This window comes from Ranitomeya variabilis, chromosome 4, assembly GCF_051348905.1.
Source record: "Ranitomeya variabilis isolate aRanVar5 chromosome 4, aRanVar5.hap1, whole genome shotgun sequence".
Lineage (NCBI taxonomy): Eukaryota > Metazoa > Chordata > Amphibia > Anura > Dendrobatidae > Ranitomeya > Ranitomeya variabilis.
The window spans coordinates 678288949-678315594 of NC_135235.1; the positions used below are offsets into that span (position 1 = coordinate 678288949).

The window sequence follows — 26646 nt, forward strand, 5'->3', positions numbered from 1 at the left end:
GGGAGATCACTCAGTGGGGTTGTAAGGCTAACAGTATATGTTGTAACCTGGTACCTCTTATCACCCCTTTAAAATCTGTATCTTTGTCATCTGTCGGTCTGGAGGGTATTCCGGAATACCTGAAGGACTTTGAAGACGTGTTTTCCGAAAGCTAGGCTGAGGCCCTTCCACCACACAGACCTTTCGATTGTGCCATTGCTTTAGTCCCGGGAGCCAAGTTACCTAACGCTCGCCTGTTTAATTTGTCCAGGCCTGAGCATCAAGTCATGAAGGAGTACATAGCAGAGAGTCTCTGCAAGGGGCATATTTGGCCTTCTGTTTCACCCGTGGCAGCGGGGTTCTTTTTTGTAAAAAAAAAAAAAGATGGTGGTTTGCGGCCGTGCCTCGACTTTCGGGGACTGAACAAGATTACGGCAAAATACACGTACCCTCGTACAACCTGATCCATCAAGACCCTTTGTTGTGGAGGTTGACGCTTCTGATGTGGGGGTGGGGGCAGTTTTGTCTCAGGGTCCTTCCACACTCACTAATCTGAAGCCGTGAGTCTTCTTTTCTAAAAAATTCTCTCAAGCGGAGAGAAATTATGAAGTCGGCAATAGGGAATTGTTGGCGGTTAAGTTGGCTTTTGGAGAATAGAGGCATTTCTTGGAGAGGGCCATCCATCCCATTACAGTTATCACTGATCATAAAAATTTGGCCTATATCGAGTCTGCCAAGAGATTGACCCCCAGACAGGCTCGGTGGGTACTTTTTTTTTCTCGATTTCAATTTACCATCACATTCTGCCCGGGATCTAAAAATATTAAGGCTGACGCTTTATCCCGAAGCTTTGATTCTGTGTCCCCTCCAGAACCTCCCTCCTCCATTCTTCAGCCAGGAGTAGTGGTGGCTGAAATCTCATCCAATTTGCAGAAAGAGATTTTGGATGCCCAAACCCGGGCTCCTGGTAATAAACCTCCAGGTAAATTGTTTGTACTGGAATGGTTCCATCTCAGACTCTTGCAGGAGTTTCACGATTCTGTGTTAAGTGCCCATCCTGGGATTGCAGCTACGCATGGGATTTGTTGCTAGATTTTTCTGGTGGCCCTCTATGGTATCAGATGTTAAAGAGTTTGTGACTGCATGTGGGGTGTGCACCCGTTTCAAGTGTTCTCATACCTGGCCAGGGAATTGGTGCCTTTGTCAATTCCGGATAAGCCATGGACACATTTGTCCATGGACTTTATCACAAATCTTCCTCCTTCCAGGGGCAACTCGGTGGTATGGGTGGTCGTGGATAGGTTCTCCAAACAAGCCCACTTTGTACCTCTACCCGCATTACCGTCTGCTGAAACCTTGGCCCGCTTATTTATACAGCATGTTGTTCCGTTGAATGGAGTGCCTGTGAATGTGATGTAGGATAGAGGTGTGCAGTTTGTGGCCAGGTTTTGTAGGGCTGTTTGTAAGAAGCTGGGGATTATGCTGCCTTTCTCCTCTGCCTATCACCCGGAGTCTAATGGACAGACTGAACGCATTAACCAATCCTTTAAGCAAATTTTGAGATGCCTGGCCTCTTCCAGACAGGAGGACTTGTTTGAGACATTGCCCATGGCAGAACTTGCATTCAACTCTCGTGTGAGTCAGTCCACTGGAAAGTTTCGCTTTCAGGTCAGCTATGGATTTGACCCACATTTTGGGGAATTTTCCCTCATGGATTCAGATGGTCCTGGAGCCGAATGCATGGTACGGCGTTTGAGAACTCTTTGGAGGGAGGTTCAGATGAACATCTCTAAAGCCTAGAAAAGATGCAAACAATTTGCAGACAGGAGGAGGGGGCCAGGTCCGGCGTTTGTAGTAGGGGAGGTGTGGTTATCCACCCGTAATATCAAATTTAAGATAACCTCTATGAAGCTAAGCCCCAAGTTTATTGGTCCACCCCTGGCCACTCCTCTTGGTCACATGGTTCAGGTCCTGCTTGCTACCCAGTGAGTTCTCCGCTGTTCTGCTCTGGGCTCCCTTACTGCAGCGAGTAGCCTCCCGGCAGTAGTTACACCCGGGAGCCTTGACAGTAAGACGTTTCATTGCCTTACCTTGGACCTCGTTCTGACCATCCATCTGCTCTGATTCGCTATCCTCCTGCTATTGTGACCTCGGAAAGTTACCTTACTATGCCTTTGTTTCTTCCTTCTGTTTATAACGTATGTTCCTGGCTTTTGACCTTGGACCTCTTGACCACCCTGCCTTACTGTTAGTCCTTGAGTAGTGACTAGCGTCACATTATGTCTGGCCCACAGAAGTTGATTATATAGGTCAGAGATGAGTGGAAGTAGGTAAGTAATTTTAACTGGGGTTTTTATTTAGTTCTCGGAAATCAAGGCAAGGATGCTGACCCCATCTTTTTTTTTCACATAGAAAAATCTGGCCGCCACATGGAAGGATGAAGGATGGACATTACTCTTCCTTAAATTTTCATTAACTTTTTCTTTCGTGGTGACCCGTTGAGGTCCAGACAATTTGTAAAGGTGAGCTTTAGGTAATTTGGCATTAGGTACAAGATTAATAATAGCACAATCATAAGGATGATTTTCCGAGAACACAGTTCAGAAGTCCTCCAGGTACCCTGACAGGCCCTTCAGATTAGCTGAGCATATTTGTGCAGTTTATAGACATTTCTTGCAACAGTTGGGGCTCCTTTTAGCAATCTCCTTCTGACACCAATCAATAACAGGAATGTAAATCTGCAACTATGGAACCCCCAGTACCATCCCAGCTTGTAAATTATCAAACACAAAAAACAGGAAATGTATTCAGAGTGGAGTGTTCCCACTTGGAGCTTGAAATCCACCGTTATCCTCTTGACCAAATTCTTGGCTAACGTTGTCTTGTCATAGGCGAAGATATGAATCTGTGTTTTCTAAACTTGATCTTAGAGGGGCTTACAATTTGATATGCATCTGGAAGGATGATGAGTGGAAAATGCCGTTTTTTACTTCTGAGGATCTGCTTGAAAACCTTGCATGCTATTTGGATTATCTAATGCACCTGCTGTGTTTCAAAATTTTATGAATGATAATTTTCTCTGATTGCATTGGAAGATATCTTGTGATTTACCTGGATGATATTCTAATATATATTATCCCCAGATTTGGACTCTCACCTGGAACAAGTACGTATTGTGTTACAAAAGTTGAGACAGTACTTTGCTTGCTAAATTAGAGAAATGTGTTCTTTCTGTTCAGGAAATTAATTTTTGGGGTTTATCTTGTCAGCAGAAGGTTTTAAGATGGACCCTGGGAAGGTGCAGGCCATAATTGATTGGATTAAACCTGTGATTATAAGGTTGTTTATTTCTCATATTGTAAGGTTACATGGGATCCCTCTTAACATTGAGTCTGACAGGGGAGTACAATTTGTCTCTAAATTCTGGAGAGCTTTTTGTAGCAAACGTGGGATTGACTTATCATTTTCATCTGCTTACCACCCTGAAACCAACGGTCAGAGTGAGAGAACAAATAAATATTTGGAACAAATTTTAAGGTGCTTTGTGGCAGGTTGGCAGGAGGACTGATTTTTGTTTGCTTTTAACAGTCGAGTAAATCAGTCTACTGAACTGTACCATTTTTCTGTAATTATGGTTTTCATCCCCATTTTGGAGAATTTTCTAGGATTAGTTCTAATTGTCCTGGGGTGGAGGTAGCCATACAGAGACTTAGGGAAGTTAAGAGGTTCAAAAGAATATTGGGACTGCTCAGATTCACCAAAAACGGAAGGTCAGTAGAAGACGTTCAGTGGGTCCTGTTTTTAAGATTGGGGATAAGGTTTGGTTGTCATCTAGGAACATTAAACTTAAAGTGCCATCAGCGAAGTTGGATACAAAAGTTTATTGGTCCATATGAGCTGCTAGATGTGGTAAATCTGGTGGCATTTAGATTAAAGCTTTCCTCCATCCCTTTGCATCCCTAACGTGTTCCAGAAATCCCTATTAAAGAAGGTTGTCTCTTTGGTATTGTCTCCCTCATCCCTACATCTTCAGGTTTCTGTCGACAGTGACGTGGAGTATGAGGTTTAGAGGATTGTGATTTCTCGTAGAGTCTGACACTCCTTCCAATGCCTCATCCACTGGAGGGGATAACGACCAGACAAGACATCCTGGATCCGAGCTCGAGATGTGAAGGCTGATCGATTAGTCAGGGCCTTCTATCTAAAATTTCCCTGGAAGCCTGTGGGTCTGGTGTCCCCTCTAGAAGAGGGCGTGCTGTCACAGCTCCACCCCTCTGTTTGTCTGTAATGCAATTACTGACAACTCAGCTGTCTAATCTGGTACAGGGGCATGCTGAAGCTTTTAATACTTTGACAGCTCAGTCGTCCAGTCTGTTGCAGGGGCATGCTGAGCTGTAAGTGTGTTGAGTGATGGCTTGACCATCCAATCTGAGACTGGGAGGGCTTGTCTTTCTTCAAGTTGTCATTATCCCAGGTGATTGCCAGGCTACTTAACTTGCCTGCTAGTCCCAGACCTTTGCCAGACGTACATTCAGCTACTGTGTGATTTGTCTCTCTGTGCCTTGCATTTTGTTGGTAGATTGTTGTCTGATCTTGGACCTTGTTCTAGTAACCTTTTTAACCCTTTCTACTCTGATCCGCTGTCTTCCTGGTAATCTGACCTCGGAACACCACTTGACTATGCCTTTGTCTCTTCCTTCTGTTTGACGTAACTTCCTAACTTTTTACCTTGGACCTCTTAACCAATCTGCCTCACGGCTACTCCGTGAATAGTGACTAGCATCACACCCGACAAGCGCAAGGACCTTTCAGATCATGTACTCAATCACATGACCTGGAAGGAGCTGCAAAATGGGTAAATGTATGTACAGTGTATGTATATGAATATGTGCATATGTAGTAGAGCTGTGTGTACGTAAATGTGCATATGTAGCAGAGCTGTGTGTGTGTATATAAATGTGCATATGTAGCAGAGCTGTGTGTATGTAAATAATAATAATAATTTTTATTTATATAGCGCCAACATATTCCGCAGCGCTTTACAACTTATAGAGGGGACTTGTACAGACAATAGACATTACAGCATAACAGAAATCACAGTTCAAAACAGATACCAGTAGGAATGAGGGCCCTGCTCGCAAGCTTACAACCTATGAGGAAAAGGGGAGACACGAGAGGTTGATGGTAACAATTGCTTTAGTTATTTGGACCAGCCATAGTGTAACGCTCGGGTGTTCATGTAAAGCTGCATGAACCAGTTAACAGCCTAAGTATGTAGCAGTACAGACACAGAGTGCTATTAACTGCATAAAGTGTATGAGAACATGATGCGAGGAACCTGTTTTTTTTTTTTTTTGTTTGTTTTTTAATAGGCCACACAGGGATAGGTTAATGCGTTGAGGCGGTAGGCCAGTCTAAACAAATGCGTTTTTAGGGCACGCTTTAAACTGTGGGGATTGGGGATTAATCGTATTAACCTGGGTAGTGCATTCCAAAGAATCGGCGCAGCACATGTAAAGTCTTGGAGACAGGAATGGGAGGGTCTGATTATTGAGGATGCTAACCTGAGGTCATTAGCGGAGCGGAGGGCACGGGTAGGGTGGTAGACTGAGACCAGAGAGGAGATGTAGGGTGGTGCTGAGCCATGGAGTGCTTTGTGGATGAGGGTAGTAGTTTTGTACTGGATTCTGGAGTGGATGGGTAGCCAGTGTAATGACTGGCACAAGGTAGAGGCATCGGTGTAACGGTTGGTGAGGAATATGATCCTGGCAGCAGCATTCAGGACAGATTGGAGCGGGGAGAGTTTGGTAAGAGGGAGGCCGATTAGTAGAGAGTTACAATAGTCCAGACGAGAATGAATAAGAGACAGTAAGAGTTTCTGCAGAGTCGAAAGTAAGAAAAGGGCGAATTCTAGAAATGTTTTTGAGATGCAGATAAGAAGAGCGAGCCAATGATCGGATGTGGGGGGTGAATGAATGTGCATATGTAGCAGCACTAAGTGTTCATGCTCTGTCCATGCAGTAGTGCTGTGCATATATATGTGTACTGTAGTGTGTTCATTAATGTTGGTGCATTGAAACTATATCCTTGAAGCTAGAATTTTACATACACTACATAAAAAGACACATGCATGTTTTTCTCAATATCTGACATGAAATCAGAATAAACCTTTCATGTTTTAGGTCAATTAGGATTACCATAATTATTATTATTTGCCAAATGCCAGAATAATGAGAGGGAGAGAATGTTTTAAGGCACTTTTATTATTTACTGCAAAGTCAAAAGTTTACATACACTAAGATTACTATGCCTTTAAACAGTTCTGGACTGCCCATATGATGTTGTCATGTGTTTGGAAGATTCTAAGTTTTTTGGCAACATTTGAGACACACCTGTGGATGTAGTTGAATGCACACAAGAAACACACTTCTTTGTGTAGCATCATGGGAAAGTCTAAAAAAATCAGCCAAGATATCAGGAAGAGAATTGAGGACTTGCACATGTCTGGCTCATCATTCAGTACAATTTCAAGATACCTGAAGGTGCCTCATTCATCTGTACAAACAATTACAGTATATGCAAGTACAAACAAGATGGGGAATATCTATCCATCATACCGCTCAGGAAGGAGACTGGTTCTGTGTCCCAGAGATGAACGTGCTTTGGCCCGGCATGTGCATATTAACCCAAGGACAAAAGCAAAAGACCTTGTGAAGATGATGGAGGAAGCTGGGAACATTGTGTCAATATCGACAGTGAAAGAAGTAGTGTATCAACATGGGCTGAAAGGCCACTCTGCCAGGAAGAAGCCATTACTCCTAAAGAAACATAAAAAAGCCAGATTAATATTTGCAAATGTACAGAGGAGCAAAGACCTTAATTTTTGGAGACATGTCTGGTGGTCTGATGAAACTAAAATTTTACTTTTTGGGCAAAATGACTATTGTTGTGTTTGGAGGAAAAAGAGAGAAGCTTGAAAGCCTAAGGCTAAGTTCACATTGTGTTGAAGCAGCCCGTTCAACACATGCGTTAAACGGGCTGCGTTAACGCAAGTGCCAAAATGTGATAGCGCTAGCGCAGACAGAGCTAACAGATGCTCTATCTGCGCTAGCGGTGATGGACCCGGAAACGCTGCAGTCCGCGTCCCAGGGTCTGTCACTCAATGACGGCACATCGCTAGCGCACGCCCATTTTGGGCATGCGCTAGCGATGCATCTGAAATAGGGATTAATGGCAGCGTTAACGGACTGCATTATGCCGCGGTGTAACGCAGTCCATCTAACGGACTGCCTATAACGTAATGTGAACCCATCTAAGACACAGGGGTAGCAGCATCATGTTGTGGGGTTGTTTTGCTGCTGGAGAGACTGGTGCACTTCACAAAATAGATGGCATCATGAGAAAAGAAGATTATGTGGCAATACTGAAGCAACATCTCAAAACATCAGCCAGGAAGTTAAAGCTTGGGCAGAAATTGGTCTTCCAAATGGACAATGACTCGAAGCATACTGCCAAAATGGTAACAAGTTGGCTTAAGGATAGCAAAGTCAATGTTTTGGTGTGGCCTTCACAAAGCCCTGATCTCAATCCTATTGAAAATTTATGGGCAAAGCTGAAAATGCAGGTGTGAGCAAGGAGACCTAACAAACCTGAATCAGTCACAACAGTTTTATCAGAAGGAATGGGCCCAAATTCCGACTAACTATTATGAGAAGCTTGTGGAAGGATATCCCAAACATTTCACCCAAGTCATTGAGTTTAAAGGCAATACATTGTAACATAGTTTTTAAGGTTGAAAGAAAACTTTAAGTCCATCTAGTTCAACCCATATCCTAACCTAACATGCCCTAACATATTGATCCAGAGGAAGGCAAAAAAAGCCCATGTGGCAAACAGTAAGCTCTACATTGGGGAAAAAAAATTCCTTCCCGACTCCACATACGGCAATCAGACTAGTTCCCTGGATCAACGCCCTATCAAGGAATCTAGTATATATAACCTGTAACATTATACTTTTCAAGAAAGGCATCCAGTCCAATCTTACATTTTAGTAATGAATCACTCATTACATCATATGGCAGAGAGTTCCATAGTCTCACTGCTCTTAAAGTAAAGAATACACGTCTGTTGTTATGCTTAAACCTTCTTTCCTCCAGACGTAGAGGATGCCCCCTTGTCCTCGTCTCAGGTCTATGAGTAAAAAGATCATTAGAAAGGTCTTTGTACTGTCCCCTCCTGTATTTATACATTGTAATAAGATCACCCCTTAGCCTTCATTTTTTCAAACTAAATAACCCCAAGTGTAATAACCTGTCTTGGTATTGCAGACCCCCTAGTCCTCTAATAACCTTGGTTGCTCTTCTCTGCACCTGCTCTAGTTTAGCTATGTCTCTCTTATACACCGGAGACCAGAACTGTACACAGTATTCTAAGTGTGGTCGAACAAGTGACTTGTATAGAGGTAAAATTACGTTCTCCTCATGAGCATCTATGCCTCTTTTAATGCATCCCATTATTTTATTTGCCTTTGCAGCAGCTGCTTGACACTGGCCACCAAAATGTGAGTTTGTCATATACCCAGGTCTTTTTCAGTGACAGTTTTGCCCAGTGTTCTACAATTAAGCTCATAACTATACATCTTATTTCTTCTGCCCAAGTGCATGACCTTACATTCATCCCAATTAAAGCTCATTTGCCACTTATCAGACCATAAAATTGTCTTCCTCTGTATTGATCACCATGCAGAGTTTAGTGTCACCTGCAAAAATTGAAATTCTACTCTATATGCCTCCTACAGGATCGTTAATAAATATGTTAAAAAGAAGCAGGGCCAACACCGACCCCTTCGGTACTCCGCTGCTAACTGTGACCCAGTCCGAGTGTGCGCCATTAAGGCTACGTTCACATTTGCGTTGCGTCGGGCGCAGCCGCGGCGACGCATGCGTCATGCGCCCCTATATTTAACATGGGGGGCGCATGGACATGCGCTACACTTGCGTTTTGTGACGCATGCGTCACTGTGGTGCATGCGTCAGGGCGCAGAGAACGCAGCAAGTTGCAGTTTTTTCTGCACCCAAAACCATGCAAAAGTGGACGCATGCGTCACAAAACGCTGCGTTGTGCATGTGTTTACATTTGCGTTGTGCGTTGCGTCACCGATGCTGCGGCGCACAACGCAAATGTGAACGTAGCCTAACAGCAACCCTTTGTTTCCTATCCCTGAAAAAGCTCTTAACCCTCTTACACATATTTTCCCCTATCCCCATTATTCTCATTTTATCTATCAACCATTTGTGCCAATGTGCACCATGACTGCTGGGTCCTCACCAGCCCCCTCCCCCAGTAATCTGTTAACTTGATCAGTGATATGTCGGACTCGATCGCCAGGTAGGCAGCACACTGTTCGACGATCCCTTTCTTTGTGACAGATTGCCCTATAAGTTCCCTTAATAATTGAATCCTCCACTACCAGCACCTGTCTGACCTGCCCTGCTCTTTTATTTCCCTCCTTACTGGAGCAGACACTCCTCTGGCTTTCAGAGGACATGTCTTGCTGCGATAGTTCTACCCCTGCACTGACGCCCCCCTCATCAGCCCAAGCTTCTAGTATACATAAATATTTCTGTAATATTAAATTGTCCTCCTCTGTATTGATTACCCTGCAGAGTTTAGTGTCATCTGCAACAATTGAAATTCTACTCTGAATGCCCCCTACAGGATCATTAATAAATATGTTAAAAAGAAGCAGGGCCAACACCGACCACCGAGGTACCCCGCTGCTAACTGTGACCCAGTCCGAATGTGCGCCATTAACAGTAACCTTTTGTTTCCTATTCCTGAGAAAGCTCTTAAGCCTCTTACGCATATTTTTCCCTATCCCCATTGTTCTCATTTTATGTATCAAAGTTTTGTGCGGGATCGTATCATAATCTTTTGAAAAGTCCATATACACCACGACCACTGTGTTTCCTTGGTCCAGTCCGGAACTTAGCTCTTAATAGAAACTGATCAGATTAGTCTGACATGAACGGTCCCTAGTAAACCCGTGCTGATACTGGGTCATGAGGTTATTCCTCTTCAGATACTCCAGTATAGCATCTCTTAGAATACCCTCCAGGATTTTACCCACAGTAGAGGTTAAGCTTACTGGCCTATAATTACCGAGTTCAGTTTTTGTCCCCTTTTTGAATATTGGCACCACATTTGCTATACGCCAGTCCTGTGGTACAGACCTTGTTATTATGGAGTCTTTAAAGATTAAAAATAATGGTCTATCAATGACTGTACTTAATTCCTGTAGTACTCGGGGGTGTATTCCATCCGGGCCCGGGGATTTGTCAACTTTAGTGACTTTTAGACGCTGCCGTACTTCCTGCTGGGTTAAGCAGGTGACATTTAATAGGGAATTTTTGTTATCACTGATCATATTGTCTGCCATGGGATTTTCTTGTGTAAATACTGATGAAAAAAAGTCATTTAGCATATTGGCTTTTTCCTCATCCACCATTTGACGCAGACTATTTTTAAAATTTCTTACTATTTATCTAGTTAAAGAATATTTTGGGATTATTTTTACTCTCTCTGGCAATGAGTCTCACTGTCTCAATCTTTGCTGCCTTGATTTGCTTTTTACAGAATTTATTTAATTTTTTGTATTTATTTAATGCCTCATCAATACCTACTTCCTTTAATTCTCTAAATGCTTTATTTTTGTCACTTATTGCGCCCCTTACAGCTCTATTTAGCCATATTGGTTTCCTCCTATTTCTAGTATGTTTATTCCCATACGGTATATAGTGTGCACAGGTCCTATCCAGGATGCTATGCAGGATTCTTTCTTTGTTTATTTTTATGTCTCAGGATATCGTCCAAGTTAATTGCACCAAGATCCTCTCTCATTCGTTGGAAATTTGCCCTCCTGAAGTTTAGTATCCTTGTAACCACTCTATTACACATCTTATTAAAGGAGACATGAAAACTTATTATTTTGTGATCACTATTCCCCAAGTGACCCCCCACCCTTATATTTGCTATGCGGTCTGGCCTGTTGGTTAATATTAGGTCTAGCAGCGCCCCCCTTCTTGTTGGGTCCTGAACCAGTTGTGAAAGGTAATTGTCTCTCATAGTTGTCAAAAACCGATTACCTTTACTGGAACTGCAGGTTTCTGTTCCCCAATCTATTTCAGGGTAGTTGAAGTCCCCCATAATAATGACTTCTCCTTGAGTCGCAGCTTCATCTATTTGCTTTATGAGGATATTCTCCGTTGCTTCCATTATTTTTGGAGATTTATATTAAACCCCTATCAGTAATTTATTCTTTTTTCCCCCTCCCCTTATCTCCACCCACAGGGACTCTACATTTTCATTAGATTCACCTACATTATCACGCAGGATGGGTTTTAAGGAAGATTTTACATATAGACACACCCCTCCGCCTCGCTTATCCGTTCAGTCATTTCTGAACAGACTATAGCCCTGCAAGTTAACAGCCCAGTCATGGCTCTCATCCAGCCACGTCTCAGATATCCCCACCATGTCATAATTATGCTCCAACAACATTAATTCTAATCCCTCCATTTTGTTGGCGAGGCTTCTGGCATTAGTATACATGCACTTTATGTACTGTATCTCTCTGTACCTCTATTCTTTCTTAAATTATTAATTGATCTAACCCCACCCCCAACTTCTTTATTTGTGCCCAGGTCTCTATCTGCACTATCTTCACTTCCTATAAAATGAATACTTTCCCCCCAATCCCTAGTTTAAACACTCCTCCAACCTTCTAGCCATTTTCTCCCCCTGCACAGCTGCACCTTCTCCATTGAGGTGCAGCACATCCCTAGCGTAGAACCTGTAGCCAACTGAGAAGTCAGCCCAGTTCTGCAGGAACCCAAACCCCTCCTTCCTACACCAATTCTTGAGCCACTTATTAACCTCCCTAATCTCCCGTTGCCTCTCTGGCGTGGCACGTGGTACAGGCAGTATTTTGGAAAATACCACCTTGGAGGTCCTTGCCTTCAGCTTGCAGCCTAATTCCCTGAAATCATCTTTGAGGACCTTCCACCTACCTCTAACTTTGTCATTTGTGCCAATGTGCACTATGACTGCTGTGTCCTCACCAGCCCCTCCCAGTAATCTGTCCACCCAATCAGCGATGTGTCATACTCAAGCGCCAGGTAGGCAGCACACCGTCCGACGATCCCTGTCTTTGTGACAGATTGCCCTATCTGTTCCCATAATAATTGAGTCCCCCACTACCAGCACCTGTCTGGCCAGCCCTGCTCTCCTATTTCCCTCCTTACTGGAGCAGTCCTCCGGCTTTCAGAGGACATGCCTGGCTGCAACAGTGCTACCCCTGTACTGGCAGTGGCACCCCCCTCATCTGCTAACTTAGCAAACTTATTGGGGTGTGCCAGATCAGGACTAGCCTCCCTGGCACTGTTCCCTCTACCTGGCCTTCTAACTGTCACCCAGCTTGCTGCTTCATTGTCCTGCAGCTCCATCCTACCATCCCCCCTCATCCATCCCATTGAGCGTCTGCTCAGTGAGCAGAAGACTCCTTTCCATATTGTCAATGGATCTCAGTGTTGCCAGCTACACATTTAGATTCAGAATCTGGGCTTCCAAATGCTCAACGTGCTCACATCTCACACAGCAGTATGCACCCTCGACCGGCTGATCAAGGTTTGCATACACGTGGCAAGATGAGCACTGGATGTCATTAACAATAGTGGAGTACATTTCCTTGCACCAGAAAGAAAAGTTAAGTAGAAAGTAATGTAGAGAATTAATAAAATGCAAACAGCAATTCAGTAATTCTTCCCTTGGAAACTCCCTGAATCCAAAGTCACCAAATCACAAGTCAAACACTTACCACCATTCGCACTTACGTAAGACAATGGAACAAAATACAAATGAAATGTATGTAAATTTTTCTCTTTGCAGTCAGCAATAAAAATGCCTTAAAACATTCTCTCTCTCTATCATTATTTTATCATGTGGCAAATATTAATAATTATGGTAATCCTAATTTACCTTAAACGGGATAGGTGTTGTGAATTTGGATTCTGGGCTCCCCCGGTGGCCGCTTGTGGAATTGGACTTGTCATCCTCTTTCCTGTTTCACCTGGTTCCATCAGTAGTGGGTGTCGCTATTTAAGCTCATTTCTCTGGTGGTTTCTTGCCGGTCAACAATGTTATCTGATGCCTCTCAGTGCTTGTTCCTGCTTCTAGACAACTACTAGATAAGTTGGACTTTTGTCCATGTTTTGTTTTGCCTATTTGTTCCAGTTCACAGCTGAAGTTTTGTTACTGTGTCTGGAAAGCTCTCGTTGATCAGGGATTGCTACTCTGGCGTTATGAGTTAATGCCAGAGTTTAAGGTAATCTCTGGATGGTGTTTTGTTAGTGTTTTTCTGCTGACCATGAAAGTATACTATCTGTCTTCTGCTATCTAGTAAGCGGACCTCAAATTTGCTAAGACTATTTTCCTGCTGCGTTTGTTGTTTCATCTGAACTCACCGTCATTATATGTGGGGGGCTACTGTCTTCTTTGGAATATTTCTCTAGAGGTGAGCCAGGTCTTATATTTCCCTCTGCTAGCTATTTAGGTCTTAGGCCAGAGCTGGGCATCTAGCGATAAATAGGAAATGCTACCTGGCTATTTCTAGTTGCGCGGCAGGCTTAGTTCATGGTCAGTATAGTTCCATCTTCCGAGAGCTTGTCCCTCTATAGGCTTGCTATGATCTCTGCCTGCAGAGATCATGACAGTTTGACCGGCCAATAAAGTGTTAAAGACCCAGGTTGAGAAAGGAGAGTTATAAGAAGTCTGCTGGAATTTTTTTTTTTTTTTTTTCCTCCAGTCTGCCTTGCTGCAGTCTTTTTTCTCTCTCTCCTCCTAATCTCTGTATGGCTCTGTGTGCACCTGACAATAATGGATCTCCAGAGTGTAACTGCGGGTTTGAATAATCTCATCACGAAAGTACAAAATTTACAAGATTTTGTGGTACATGCTCCGGTATCTGAGCCGAGAATTCCTTTGCCGGAGTTCTTCACAGGGAATAGAGCTAGCTTCCAGAATTTCCGAAATAATTGTAAGCTTTATTTGTCCCTGAGGTCTCGTTCAGCTGGAGACCCTGCTCAGCAGGTTAGGATTGTGATTTCCTTGCTCAGGGGTGACCCTCAAGATTGGGCCTTCTCATTGCCAGCAGGGGATCCTGCGTTACGCGATGTGGATGCGTTTTTTCTGGCCTTGGGCTTGCTTTATGAGGAACCTCATTTGGAACTTCAGGCAGAAAAAACTTTGATGGCACTATCTCAGGGGCAAGACGAAGCTGAAGTTTTCTGCCAAAAATTCCGTAAATGGTCTGTGCTTACTCAGTGGAATGAGTGCGCCTTGGCGGCAACTTTCAGAGAAGGTCTCTCTGATGCCGTTAAGGATGTTATGGTGGGGTTCCCTTTGCCTGCAGGTCTGAATGAGTCCATGACAATGGCTATTCAGATTGATAGGCGTCTGCGGGAGCGCAAACCGGTGCACCATCTGGCGGTGTCTATGGAAAAGACGCCAGAAAGTATGCAGTGTGATAGAATTCTGTCCAGGAGCGAGCGACAGAATTTTAGACGGAAGAATGGATTGTGTTTCTATTGTGGGGATTCTACTCATGTTATATCAGCATGCTCTAGGCGTACAAAGAAGCTTGATAAGTCTGTTTCCATTGGCACCATTCAGTCTAAGTTTATTTTGTCTGTAACCCTGATTTGCTCTTTGTCATCCATTGCCACGGACGCCTATGTTGACTCTGGCGCCGCTCTGAGTCTTATGGATTGGTCCTTTGCCAATCGTTGTGGTTTTGATTTAGAGCCTTTGGAGACTCTTATTCCTCTGAAGGGGATTGACTCCACCCCATTGGCTAATAATAAACCACAATACTGGACACAAGTAACCATGCGTATCAATCCGGATCACCAGGAGATTATTCGTTTCCTGGTGCTGTATAATTTACATGACGATTTGGTACTGGGATTGCCATGGTTGCAGTCTCACAACCCAGTCTTGGACTGGAGAGCAATGTCTGTGTTGAGCTGGGGATGTAAGGGTATTCATGGGGACTTACCTTTGGTTTCTATTTCGTCGTCCATTCCCTCTGAAGTCCCTGAGTTCCTCTCTGATTATCAAGACGTCTTTGACGAACCCAAGCTTGGGTCGTTACCTCCGCACCGTGAGTGCGATTGTGCCATAGATTTGATACCGGGTTGTAAATATCCAAAGGGTCGTTTGTTTAATTTGTCTGTGCCGGAACATGCTGCTATGCGGGAATATATAAAGGAGTCTTTGGAAAAGGGACATATTCGTCCATCTTCTTCTCCCTTGGGAGCTGGGTTTTTCTTTGTCTCAAAAAAAGACGGCTCTTTGAGACCATGTATTGATTATCGGCTTCTGAATAAGATCACTGTTAAGTATCAATACCCATTGCCATTGCTTACTGATTTGTTTGCTCGTATAGAGGGTGCTAAGTGGTTCTCTAAAATTGATCTTCGTGGGGCGTATAATTTGGTGCGGATCAGGCAGGGGGATGAGTGGAAGACCGCATTTAATACGCCCGAGGGCCACTTTGAGTATTTGGTCATGCCTTTTGGTCTTTCTAATGCCCCTTCAGTTTTCCAGTCTTTTATGCATGATATTTTCCGCGATTTTCTGGATAAATTTATGATAATATATCTGGATGATATTCTGATTTTTTCTGATGACTGGGACTCTCATGTCCAGCAGGTCAGGAGAGTTTTTCAGGTTCTGCGGTCTAATTCTTTATGTGTGAAGGGGTCTAAGTGCGTTTTTGGGGTCCAGAAAATTTCCTTTTTGGGGTATATTTTTTCTCCCTCTTCCATTGAGATGGATCCCGTCAAGGTGCAAGCTATTTGTGACTGGACTCAGCCCTCCTCTCTTAAGGGTCTTCAGAGATTTTTGGGCTTTGCCAACTTTTACCGCCGATTTATTGCTGGTTTTTCGGATGTCGTTAAACCACTGACTGATTTGACCAGACAAGGCGCTGATGTTGCTAATTGGTCCCCTCATGCTGTAGAGGCCTTTCAGGAGCTTAAGCGCCGTTTTGCCTCTGCCCCTGTGTTGCGTCAGCCTGATGTGAATCTGCCTTTTCAGGTTGAGGTTGACGCTTCGGAGATCGGAGCTGGGGCAGTGTTGTCGCAGAAAGGTTCCGACTGCTCCGTCATTAGGCCTTGTGCCTTCTTTTCTCGCAAATTTTCGCCCGCAGAGCGGAATTATGATGTTGGGAATCGGGAGCTTTTGGCCATGAAGTGGGCGTTTGAGGAGTGGCGCCATTGGCTCGAGGGGGCTAGGCATCAGGTGGTGGTATTGACTGACCACAAAAATTTGATTTATCTTGAGACTGCCAGACGCCTGAATCCTAGACAGGCGCGCTGGTCTTTATTTTTTTCTCGCTTTAATTTTGTGGTGTCATACCTACCGGGTTCTAAGAATGTTAAGGCAGATGCCCTTTCTAGGAGTTTTGACCCGGACTCTCCTGGTAATTCTGAACCCACAGGTATCCTTAGGGAGGGAGTAATTTTGTCGGCCGTTTCTCCTGATCTGCGGCGGTCCTTGCAAGAGTTTCAGGCGGATAGACCGGATCGTTGTCCGCCTGATAGACTGTTTGTTCCGGATGATTGGACCAGCAGAGTCATCTCTGAGGTACATTCTTCTGCATTGGCAGGTCATCCCGGAATTTTTGGTACCAGGGATTTGGTGGCAAGATCCTTCTGGTGGCCTTCCCTGTCACGAGATGTGCGAGTCTTTGTGCAGTCATGTGACGTTTGTGCTCGGGCCAAGTCTTGTAGTTCTCGGGCTAGCGGACTGCTGTTGCCCTTGCCTATTCCTAAGAGGCCTTGGACACACATCTCGATGGATTTTATTTCAGATCTGCCTGTTTCCCAGAAGATGTCTGTCATCTGGGTGGTCTGTGACCGTTTCTCTAAAATGGTCCATTTGGTTCCTCTGCCCAAGTTGCCTTCTTCTTCTGAGTTGGTTCCTCTGTTTTTTCAGAATGTTGTCCGATTGCACGGTATTCCTGAGAATATTGTTTCTGACAGAGGTACCCAATTTGTGTCTAGATTTTGGCGGGCATTCTGTGCTAGGATGGGCATAGATTTGTCTTTTTCATCTGCTTTTCACCCTCAGACTAATGGCCAGACCGAGCGGACTAATCAGACCCTTGAGACATATCTGAGGTGTTTTGTCTCTGCTGACCAGGATGATTGGGTTGCTTTTTTGCCATTGGCAGAGTTCGCCCTCAATAATCGGGCCAGCTCTTCCACCTTGGTGTCCCCGTTTTTCTGTAATTCGGGGTTTCACCCTCGATTTTCCTCCGGTCAGGTGGAATCCTCGGATTGTCCTGGAGTGGATGCGGTGGTGGAGAGATTGCATCACATCTGGGGGCAGGTTATGGACAATTTGAAGTTGTCCCAGGAGAAGACTCAGCGTTTTGCCAACCGTCATCGTCGTGTTGGTTCTCGGCTTTGTGTTGGAGATTTAGTGTGGTTGTCTTCTCGTTTTGTCCCTATGAGGGTCTCTTCTCCTAAGTTTAAACCTCGGTTCATCGGCCCTTATAGAATATTGGAGATTCTTAATCCTGTTTCTTTCCGTTTGGACCTCCCTGCGTCCTTTTCCATTCATAACGTTTTTCATCGGTCGTTATTGCGCAGGTATGAGGTACCTGTTGTACCTTCAGTTGAGCCTCCTGCTCCGGTGTTGGTTGAGGGTGAGTTGGAGTACGTTGTGGAGAAAATTTTGGACTCTCGTGTTTCCAGACGGAAACTCCAGTATCTGGTCAACTGGAAGGGTTACGGCCAGGAGGATAATTCTTGGGTCAATGCATCTGATGTTCATGCTTCTGATCTTGTTCGTGCCTTCCATAGGGCTCATCCTGGTCGCCCTGGTGGATCTGGTGAGGGTTCGGTGCCCCCTCCTTGAGGGGGGGGTACTGTTGTGAATTTGGATTCTGGGCTCCCCCGGTGGCCGCTTGTGGAATTGGACTTGTCATCCTCTTTCCTGTTTCACCTGGTTCCATCAGTAGTGGGTGTCGCTATTTAAGCTCATTTCTCTGGTGGTTTCTTGCCGGTCAACAATGTTATCTGATGCCTCTCAGTGCTTGTTCCTGCTTCTAGACAACTACTAGATAAGTTGGACTTTTGTCCATGTTTTGTTTTGCCTATTTGTTCCAGTTCACAGCTGAAGTTTTGTTACTGTGTCTGGAAAGCTCTCGTTGATCAGGGATTGCTACTCTGGCGTTATGAGTTAATGCCAGAGTTTAAGGTAATCTCTGGATGGTGTTTTGTTAGTGTTTTTCTGCTGACCATGAAAGTATACTATCTGTCTTCTGCTATCTAGTAAGCGGACCTCAAATTTGCTAAGACTATTTTCCTGCTGCGTTTGTTGTTTCATCTGAACTCACCGTCATTATATGTGGGGGGCTACTGTCTTCTTTGGAATATTTCTCTAGAGGTGAGCCAGGTCTTATATTTCCCTCTGCTAGCTATTTAGGTCTTAGGCCAGAGCTGGGCATCTAGCGATAAATAGGAAATGCTACCTGGCTATTTCTAGTTGCGCGGCAGGCTTAGTTCATGGTCAGTATAGTTCCATCTTCCGAGAGCTTGTCCCTCTATAGGCTTGCTATGATCTCTGCCTGCAGAGATCATGACAGATAGGTTTATTCTGATTTCATGTCAAATATTAACCCCTTTCTGACATTGGACGTACTATCCCATCGAGGTGGGGTGGGCCCACGGGGGGAGCGCGGCCGATCGCGGCCGGGTGTCAGCTGACTATCGCAGCTGACATCCGGCACTATGTGCCAGGAGCGGTCACGGACCGCCCCCGGCACATTAACCCCGGCACACTGCAATCAAACATGATCGCAGTGTTCCGGCGGTATAAGGAAGCATCACGCAGGGAGGGGGCTCCCTGCGTGCTTCCCTGAGACCCCCGGAGCAACGCGATGTGATCGCGTTGCTCCGAGGGTCTCTTACCTCCTCCTCCCTGCTGCAGGCCTGGATCCAAAATGGCCACGGCATCTGGGTCCTGCAGGGAGGTGGCTTCACAGCGCCTGCTCAGAGCTGGCGCCGGGAAGCCTGGATCTGTGCACGTCAGATCGCCAATCTGACACAGTGCACAGCAAAGTGTCAGATCAGCGATCTTACACTATAACATGATGCTACCCCCCGGGGCAATGTTATAGTGTAAAAAAAATATATTCACATGTGTAAAAGAAAAAAAAAAAAAAAAAAAAAAAAAATATATATATATATATATATATATATATAGAGAGAGAGAGAGAGAGAGAGAGAGAGAGAGAGAGAGAGAGAGAGAGAGAGAGAGAGAGAGAGAGAGAGAGAGAGAGAGAGAGAGAGAGAGAGAGAGAGAGAATATATATATATATGGTTCCTATAAATACATTTCTTTATCTAAATAAAAAAACAATAATAGTACGCATATTTAGTATCGCCGCGTCCGTAACGACCAGACCTATAAAACTGTCCCACTAGTTAACCCCTACAGTGAACACCGTAAAAAAAAAAAAAACAGCCAAAAAACAACGCTTTATTATCATACCGCCAAACAAAAACTGGAATAACACGCAATCAAAAAGACGGATATAAATAGCCATGGTACCGCCGAAAACATCATCTTGTCCCGCAAAAAACGAGCTGCCATACAGCGTCATCAAAGAAAAAATAAAAAAGTTATAGTCCTCAGAATAAAGCGATGCAAAAATAATTATTTTTTCTATAAAATAGATTTTATCGTATAAAAGCGCCAAAACATAAAAAAATGATATAAATGAGGTATCGCTGTAATCGTACTGACCTGAAGAATAAAACTGCTTTATCCATTTTACCAAACGCGGAACGGTATAAACACCTCCCCCAAAGAAATTCATGAATAGCTGTTTTTTGGTCATTCTGCCTTACAAAAATCGGAATAAAAAGCGATCAAAAAATGTTACGTGCCCGAAAATGTTACCAATAAAAACGTCAACTTGTCCCGCAAAAAAACAAGACGTCACATGACTCTGTGGACCAAAATATGGAAAAATTATAGCTGTCAAAATGTGGTAACGCAAAAAATATTTTTTGCAATAAAAAGCGTCTTTCAGTGTGTGACGGCTGCCAATCATAAAAATCCGCTAAAAAAACCGCTATAAAAGTAAATCAAACCCCTCTTCATCACCCCCTTAGTTAGCAAAAAATTAAAAAAAGTATTTATTTCCATTTTCCCATTAGGGTTAGGGTTAGGGCTAGGGTTAGGGCTAGGGTTGAGGCTAGAGCTAGGGTTATGGTTAGGGTTAGGGAAAGGGTTAGGGTTGGGGCTAGGGTTAAGGCTACAGTTAGGGTTGGGGCTTAAGTTAGGGTAAGGGTTGGGGGCTAAAGTTAGGGTTAGGGTTTGGATTACATTTACGGTTGGGAATAGGGTTAGGGGTGTGGTTAGCGTTACCATTGAGATTAGGGTTAGGGATGTGTTTGGATTAGGGTTTCAGTTATAACTGGGGGTTTCCACTGTTTAGGCACATCAGGGGCTCTCCAAACGCAACATGGCGTCCGATCTCAATTCCAGCCAATTCTGCATTGAAAAAGTAAAACAGTGCTCCTTCCCTTCCGAGCTCTCCCATGATCCCAAACGGGTTTACCCCACCATATGGGGTATCAGCGTACTCAGGACACATTGGACAACAAATTTGGGGTCCAATTTCTCCTGTTACCCTTGGGAAAATACAAAACTGGGGGCTAAAAAATAATTTTTGTGGAAAAAAAAGATTTTTTATTTTCATGGCTTTGCGTTATAAACTGTAGTGAAACACTTGGGGGTTCAAAGTTCTCACAACACATCTAGATAAGTTCCTTGGGGGGTCTAGTTTCCAATATGGGGTCACTTGTGGGGGGTTTCTACTGTTTAGGTACATTAGGGGCTCTGCAAATGCAATGTGACGCCTGCAGACCAATCCATCTAAGTCTGCATTCCAAATGACGCTCCTTCCCTTCCGAGCTCTGCCATGCGCTCAAACGGTGATTCCCCCCCACATATGGTGTATCAGCGTACTCAGGACAAATTGGACAACAACTTTTGGGGTCCAATTTCAACTGTTACCCTTGAAAAAAATACAAAACTGGGGGCTAAAATATAATTTTTGTGGGAAAAAAAAGAATTTTTATTTTCACGGCTCTGCGTTATAAACTGTAGTGAAACACTTGGGGATTCAATGCTCTCACAACACATCTAGATGAGTTCCTTAGGGGGTCTACTTTCCAAAATGGTGTCACTTGTGGGGGGTTTCAATGTTTAGGCACATCAGTAGCTCTCCAAACGAAATATGGCGTCCCATCTCAATTCCCGTCAATTTTGCATTGAAAAGTCAAACGGCGCTCCTTCCCTTCCGAGCTCTCCCATGCGCCCAAACAGTGGTTTACCCCCACATATGGGGTATCAGCGTACTCAGGACAAATTGCACAACAACTTTCAGGGTCCAATTTCTTCTCTTACTCTTGGGAAAATAAAACATTTGGGGCAAAAAGATCATTTTTGTGAAAAAAATATGATTTTTTATTTTTACACCTCTGCATTATAAACTTCTGTGAATCACTTAATGGGTCAAAGTGCTCACCACACATCTAGATAAGTTCCTTAGGGGGTCTACTTTCCAAAATGGTGTCAATTGTTGGGGGTTTCAATGTTTAGGCACATCAGTGGCTCTCCAAACGCAACATGGCGGCCATCTCAATTCCTGTCAATTTTGCATTGAAACGTCAAACGGCGCTCCTTCGCTTCCGAGCTCTGCCATGCGCCCCAACAGTGGTTTACACCCACATATGGGGTATCGGCGTACTCAGGACACATTGTACAACAACTTTTGGGGTCCATTTTCTCCCTTTACCCTTGGTAAAATAAAACAAATTGGAGCTGAAGTAAATTTTTTGTGAAAAAAGGTTAAATGTTCATTTTTATTTAAACATTCCAAAAATTCCTGTGAAACACCTGAAGGGTTAATAAACTTCTTGAATGTGGTTTTGAGCACGTTGAGGGGTGCAGTTTTTAGAATGTTGTCACACTTGGTTATTTTCTATCATATAGACCCCTCAAAATGACTTCAAATGAGATGTGGTCCCTAAAAAAAAAAATGGTGTTGTAAGCCCGGCAAGACAATACGGTCCGTTTTTTATGGCCGTAATACAGAGAAATGTTCCCAAAATAGTGATCCGTATGTCATCCGTAGGCAGGGTGTGTCAGCATATTTTGTGCATGTCATCCTCCGTATGTAATCCGTATGGCATCCGTACTGCGATATTTTCTCGCAGGCTTGCAAAACCGACCTCTAATGGATTTATGTGCTCAAATGTTCGTTAAAACATATATACAGTATACATATATATATATATATATATATATATATATATATATATATGTCATTGAGACACACATTTATATATATATTCTGTATTTATATTTAATTCAGCGCGAGATATGTGAAAAGCCGGTAATTCAATTGCCGGCTTTTCATTTCTCCTTCCCAAACCCGACAGGATATGAGACATGGTTTACATGCAGTAAACCATCTCATATCCCCTTTTTTTTTGCATATTCCACACTACTAATGTTAGTAGTGTGAATGTGCAAAATGTGGGCACTATAGCTTGTAAAATAAAGGGTTAAATCGCGAAAAAAATTGGTGTGGGCTCCCACGCAATTTTCTCCGCCAGAGTGGTAAAGCCAGTGACTGAGGGCAGATATTAATAGCCTAGAGAGGGTCCATGGTTATTGGCCCCCCCTGGTTACAAACATCTGCCCCCAGCCACCCCAGAAAAGGCACATCTGGAAGATGCGCCTATTCTGGCACTTGGCCACTCTCTTCCCACTCCCATGTAGTGGTGGGATATGGGGTAATGAGGGGTTAATGTCACCTTGTTATTGTAAGGTGGCATTAAGCCAGATTAATAATGGAGAGGCGTCAATTATGACACCTATCCATTATTAATCCAATAGTACTAAATGGTTAATAAAACACACACACATGATTACAAAGTATTTTAATGAAATAAAGACACATGTTGTAATATTTTATTAGACTCTTAATCCATCTGAAGACCATCGTCCTGAAACAAAGTTAAAAAAACAAACAACAATATTCCATACCTTCCGTTGTTATGTCCCACGAAGTAAATCCATCTGAAGGGGTTAAATCATTTTACAGCCAGGAGCTGTGCTAATGCACTCGCTCCTGCCTGTAAATCCCGGGTACTGAAGGGAAAGCTGGGTGATCTGTAGTTACCTTGAGTTGCGGTGATGCGCCCCCTGCTGGATGTCCTCATATGAACTCGAGCGTGGGAACTTTTCCAAGGCTCCAGTTCATGAGGACATCCAGCAGAGGGCGCCTCACCGCAACTCAAGGTAACTACAGATCACCCAGCTTTCCTTTCAGTACCCGGGGGTTTACAGGCAGGAGCGAGTGCATTAGCACAGCTCCTGGCTGTAAAATGATTTAACCCCTTCAGATGGATTTACTTCGTGGGACGTGACAGATCATCGGAAGGTATGTATATTGTTGGTTTATTATTTTTCAGAGCGAGGGTCTTCAGGTGGATTGAGAGAGCAATAAAATATTAAAACAACCTGTGTGTTTATTTCATTAAAATACTTTTTAATAATGTGTGTGTGTTTTTTTTAACCCTTTCATACAATTGGATTAATAATGGATAGGTGTCATAATTGACACCTCTCCATTATTAATCTGGCTTAATGTCAATTTACAATAGCAAGGTGACATTAACCCTTCATTACCCCATATCCCACCGCTACACGGGAATGGGAAGAGAGTGGCCAAGTGCCAGAATAGGCGCATCTTCCAGATGTGCCTTTTCTGGGGTGGCTGGGGGCAGATGTTTTTAGCAAGGGGGGGCCAATAACCATGGACCCTCTCCTGGATATTAATATCTGCCCTCAGTCACTGGCTTTACCACTCTGGCGGAGAAAATTGCGTGGGAGCCCACACCAATTTTTTCCGCCATTTAACCCTTTATTTTACAAGCTACAGCGCCCAAATTTTGCACATACACACTACTAACAATAGTAGTGTGGAATATGCAAAAAAAAAGGGATATGAGATGGTTTACTGTATGTAAACCATGTCTCATATCCTGTCGGGTTTGTGAAGGAGAAATGAAAAGCCGGCAATTGAATTACCGGCTTTTCACTAACACCGGTGCGTATTTCTCGCAAGTCACACTGCTGGTCTGTGTGGAATCCATATTTTTCTCGCCCCCATAGACTTTCATTGGTGATTTTTTTTGCGCAATACGGTGACAAACGCAGCATGCTGCGATTTTCTACGGCCGTACAAGACCGTATATTACGGATGCGTAATATATGGCAGATAGGAGCTGGCCAATAGAGAATCATTGGGCCGTGTGTAATGCGTATTTTACGGATGTAGTTTATGCGCTCATACGTCCGTAAAACTCGCTAGTGTGACGCCGGCCTAAAAATGAGAAATTGCTGGTCAACTTTTAACCCTTATAACTCCCTAACAAAAAAAAATTTTGGTTCCAAAATTGTGCTGATGTAAAGTAGACATGTGGAAAATGTTACCTATTAAGTATTTTGTGTGACATACCTCTGTGATTTTATTGCATAAAAATTCAAAGTTGGAAAATTGCGAAATTTTCAAAATTTTCGCCAAATTTCTTTTTTTTTCACAAATAAACGCAGGTAATATCAAAGAAATTTTACCACTATCATGAAGTACAATATGTCACGAGAAACCATGTCAGAATCACCGGGATCCGTTGAAGTGTTCCAGAGTTATAACCTCAAAAAGGGGGGCAGTGGTCAGAATTGTAAAAATTGGCCTGGTCATTAACGTGCAAACCACCCTTGGGGGTAAAGGGGTTAAGAAAAACCTGCAGATGTGTCTTTTTTATATAGTGTAGTCAAACTTCTGGCTTCAATTGTATGTAAATAAAACACATGGTGCAGAGAAACACTAACAATAGATTTATTACTTCCATATTCTGCCCTAGGGCATTAGCCCATTCACGCCTGGAGCTTTTTTCAGTTTTGCATTTTCGTTTTTTGTTCCCCTTCTTCCCAGAGCCATAACTTTTTTTTATTTTTACCTCAATTTGGCTATGTGAGGGCATTTTTTTTGCGGGACGAGTTGTACTTTTGAACACCATCATTGGTTTTACCATGCCGTGTACTAGAAAACAGGAAAAAAATTCCAAGTGCGTTGAAATTGCAAAAAAAGTGCAATCCCACACTTGTTTTTTGTTTGGCTTTTTTGCTAGGTTCACTAAATGCTAAAACTGACCTGCCATTATGATTCTCCAGGTCATTACGAGTTCATAGACACCAAACTTGTCTACGTTCTTTTTCTAAGTGGTGAAAAAAAAAAAAATTTTTGCTAAAAAATTAAACAAAAAAAAATTGCGCAATTTTCCGATACCCATAGTGTCTCCCTTTTTTGTGTTCTAGGATTGGGTGAGGGCTTAGTTTTTGCATTCCAAGCTGACATTTTTAATGATACCATTTTGGTGCAGATACGTTCTTTTGATCGTCCGTTATTGCATTTTAACCCCTTCATGACCCAGCCTATTTTGGCCTTAATGACCTTGCCGTTTTTTGCAATTCTGACCAGTGTCCCTTTGTGAGGTAATAACTCAGGAACGCTTCAACGGATCCTAGCGATTCTGACAGCACAGCAGCAGAAGCAACATGGAAGTAAAAAATGAACATTTAACTTTTTAGTCACAAACATGATCTTTTAGCAACAATTTTTTTATTTTCCCAATGGTAAAAGGAGAAACTGGATCAGGGACGTTGTTGTCCAATTTGTCCTGAGTACGCTGATACCTCATATGTGGGGGTAAACCACTGTTTGGGCGCACGGCAGGGCTCGGAAGGGAAGGAGCGCCATTTGACTTTTTGAATGAAAAATTGGCTCCAATCTTTAGCGGACACCATGTCGCGTTTGGAGAGCCCCCGTGTGCCTAAACATTGGTGCTCCCCCACAAGTGACCACATTTTGGAAACTAGACCCACCAAGGAACTTATATAGAAGCATAGTGAGCACTTTAAACCCCCGGGTGCTTCACAAATTGATCCGTAAAAATGAAAAAGTACTTTTTTTTCACAAAAAAATTATTTTAGCCTCAATTTTTTCATTTTCACATGGGCAACAGGATAAAATGGATCCTAAATTTTGCCCCTGATGTGCCTAAACAGTAGGAACTCCCCACAATTGACTCCATTTTGGAAACTAGACCCCCAAGGGAATTTATCTAGATGTGTAGTGAGCACTTTGAACCCCCAAGTGCTTCACAGAAGTTTATAACGCAGAGCCGTGAAAATAATAAATGTGTTTCCTTTCCTCAAAAATATTTTTTTAGCCCAGAATTTTTTATTTTTGCAAGAGTAACAGGAGAAATTGGACCCCAAAAGTTGTTGTCCAGTTTCTCCTGAGTACGCTGATACCCCATATGTGGGGGTAAACCACTGTTTGGGCACATGCCGGGGCTCGGAAGGGAAGTAGTGACGTTTTGGAATGCAGACTTTGATGGAATGGTCTGCGGGCATCATGTTACGTTTGCAGAGCCCCTGATATGCCTAAAC

The 26646-nt window shown here is 43.4% G+C and overlaps 1 protein-coding gene; it reads right to left on the minus strand.

Moving 5' to 3' along the window:
• The window catches only part of LOC143766335 (uncharacterized), a 569027-nt gene that overhangs the window by 502859 nt on the left and 39522 nt on the right, over positions 1-26646 (minus strand).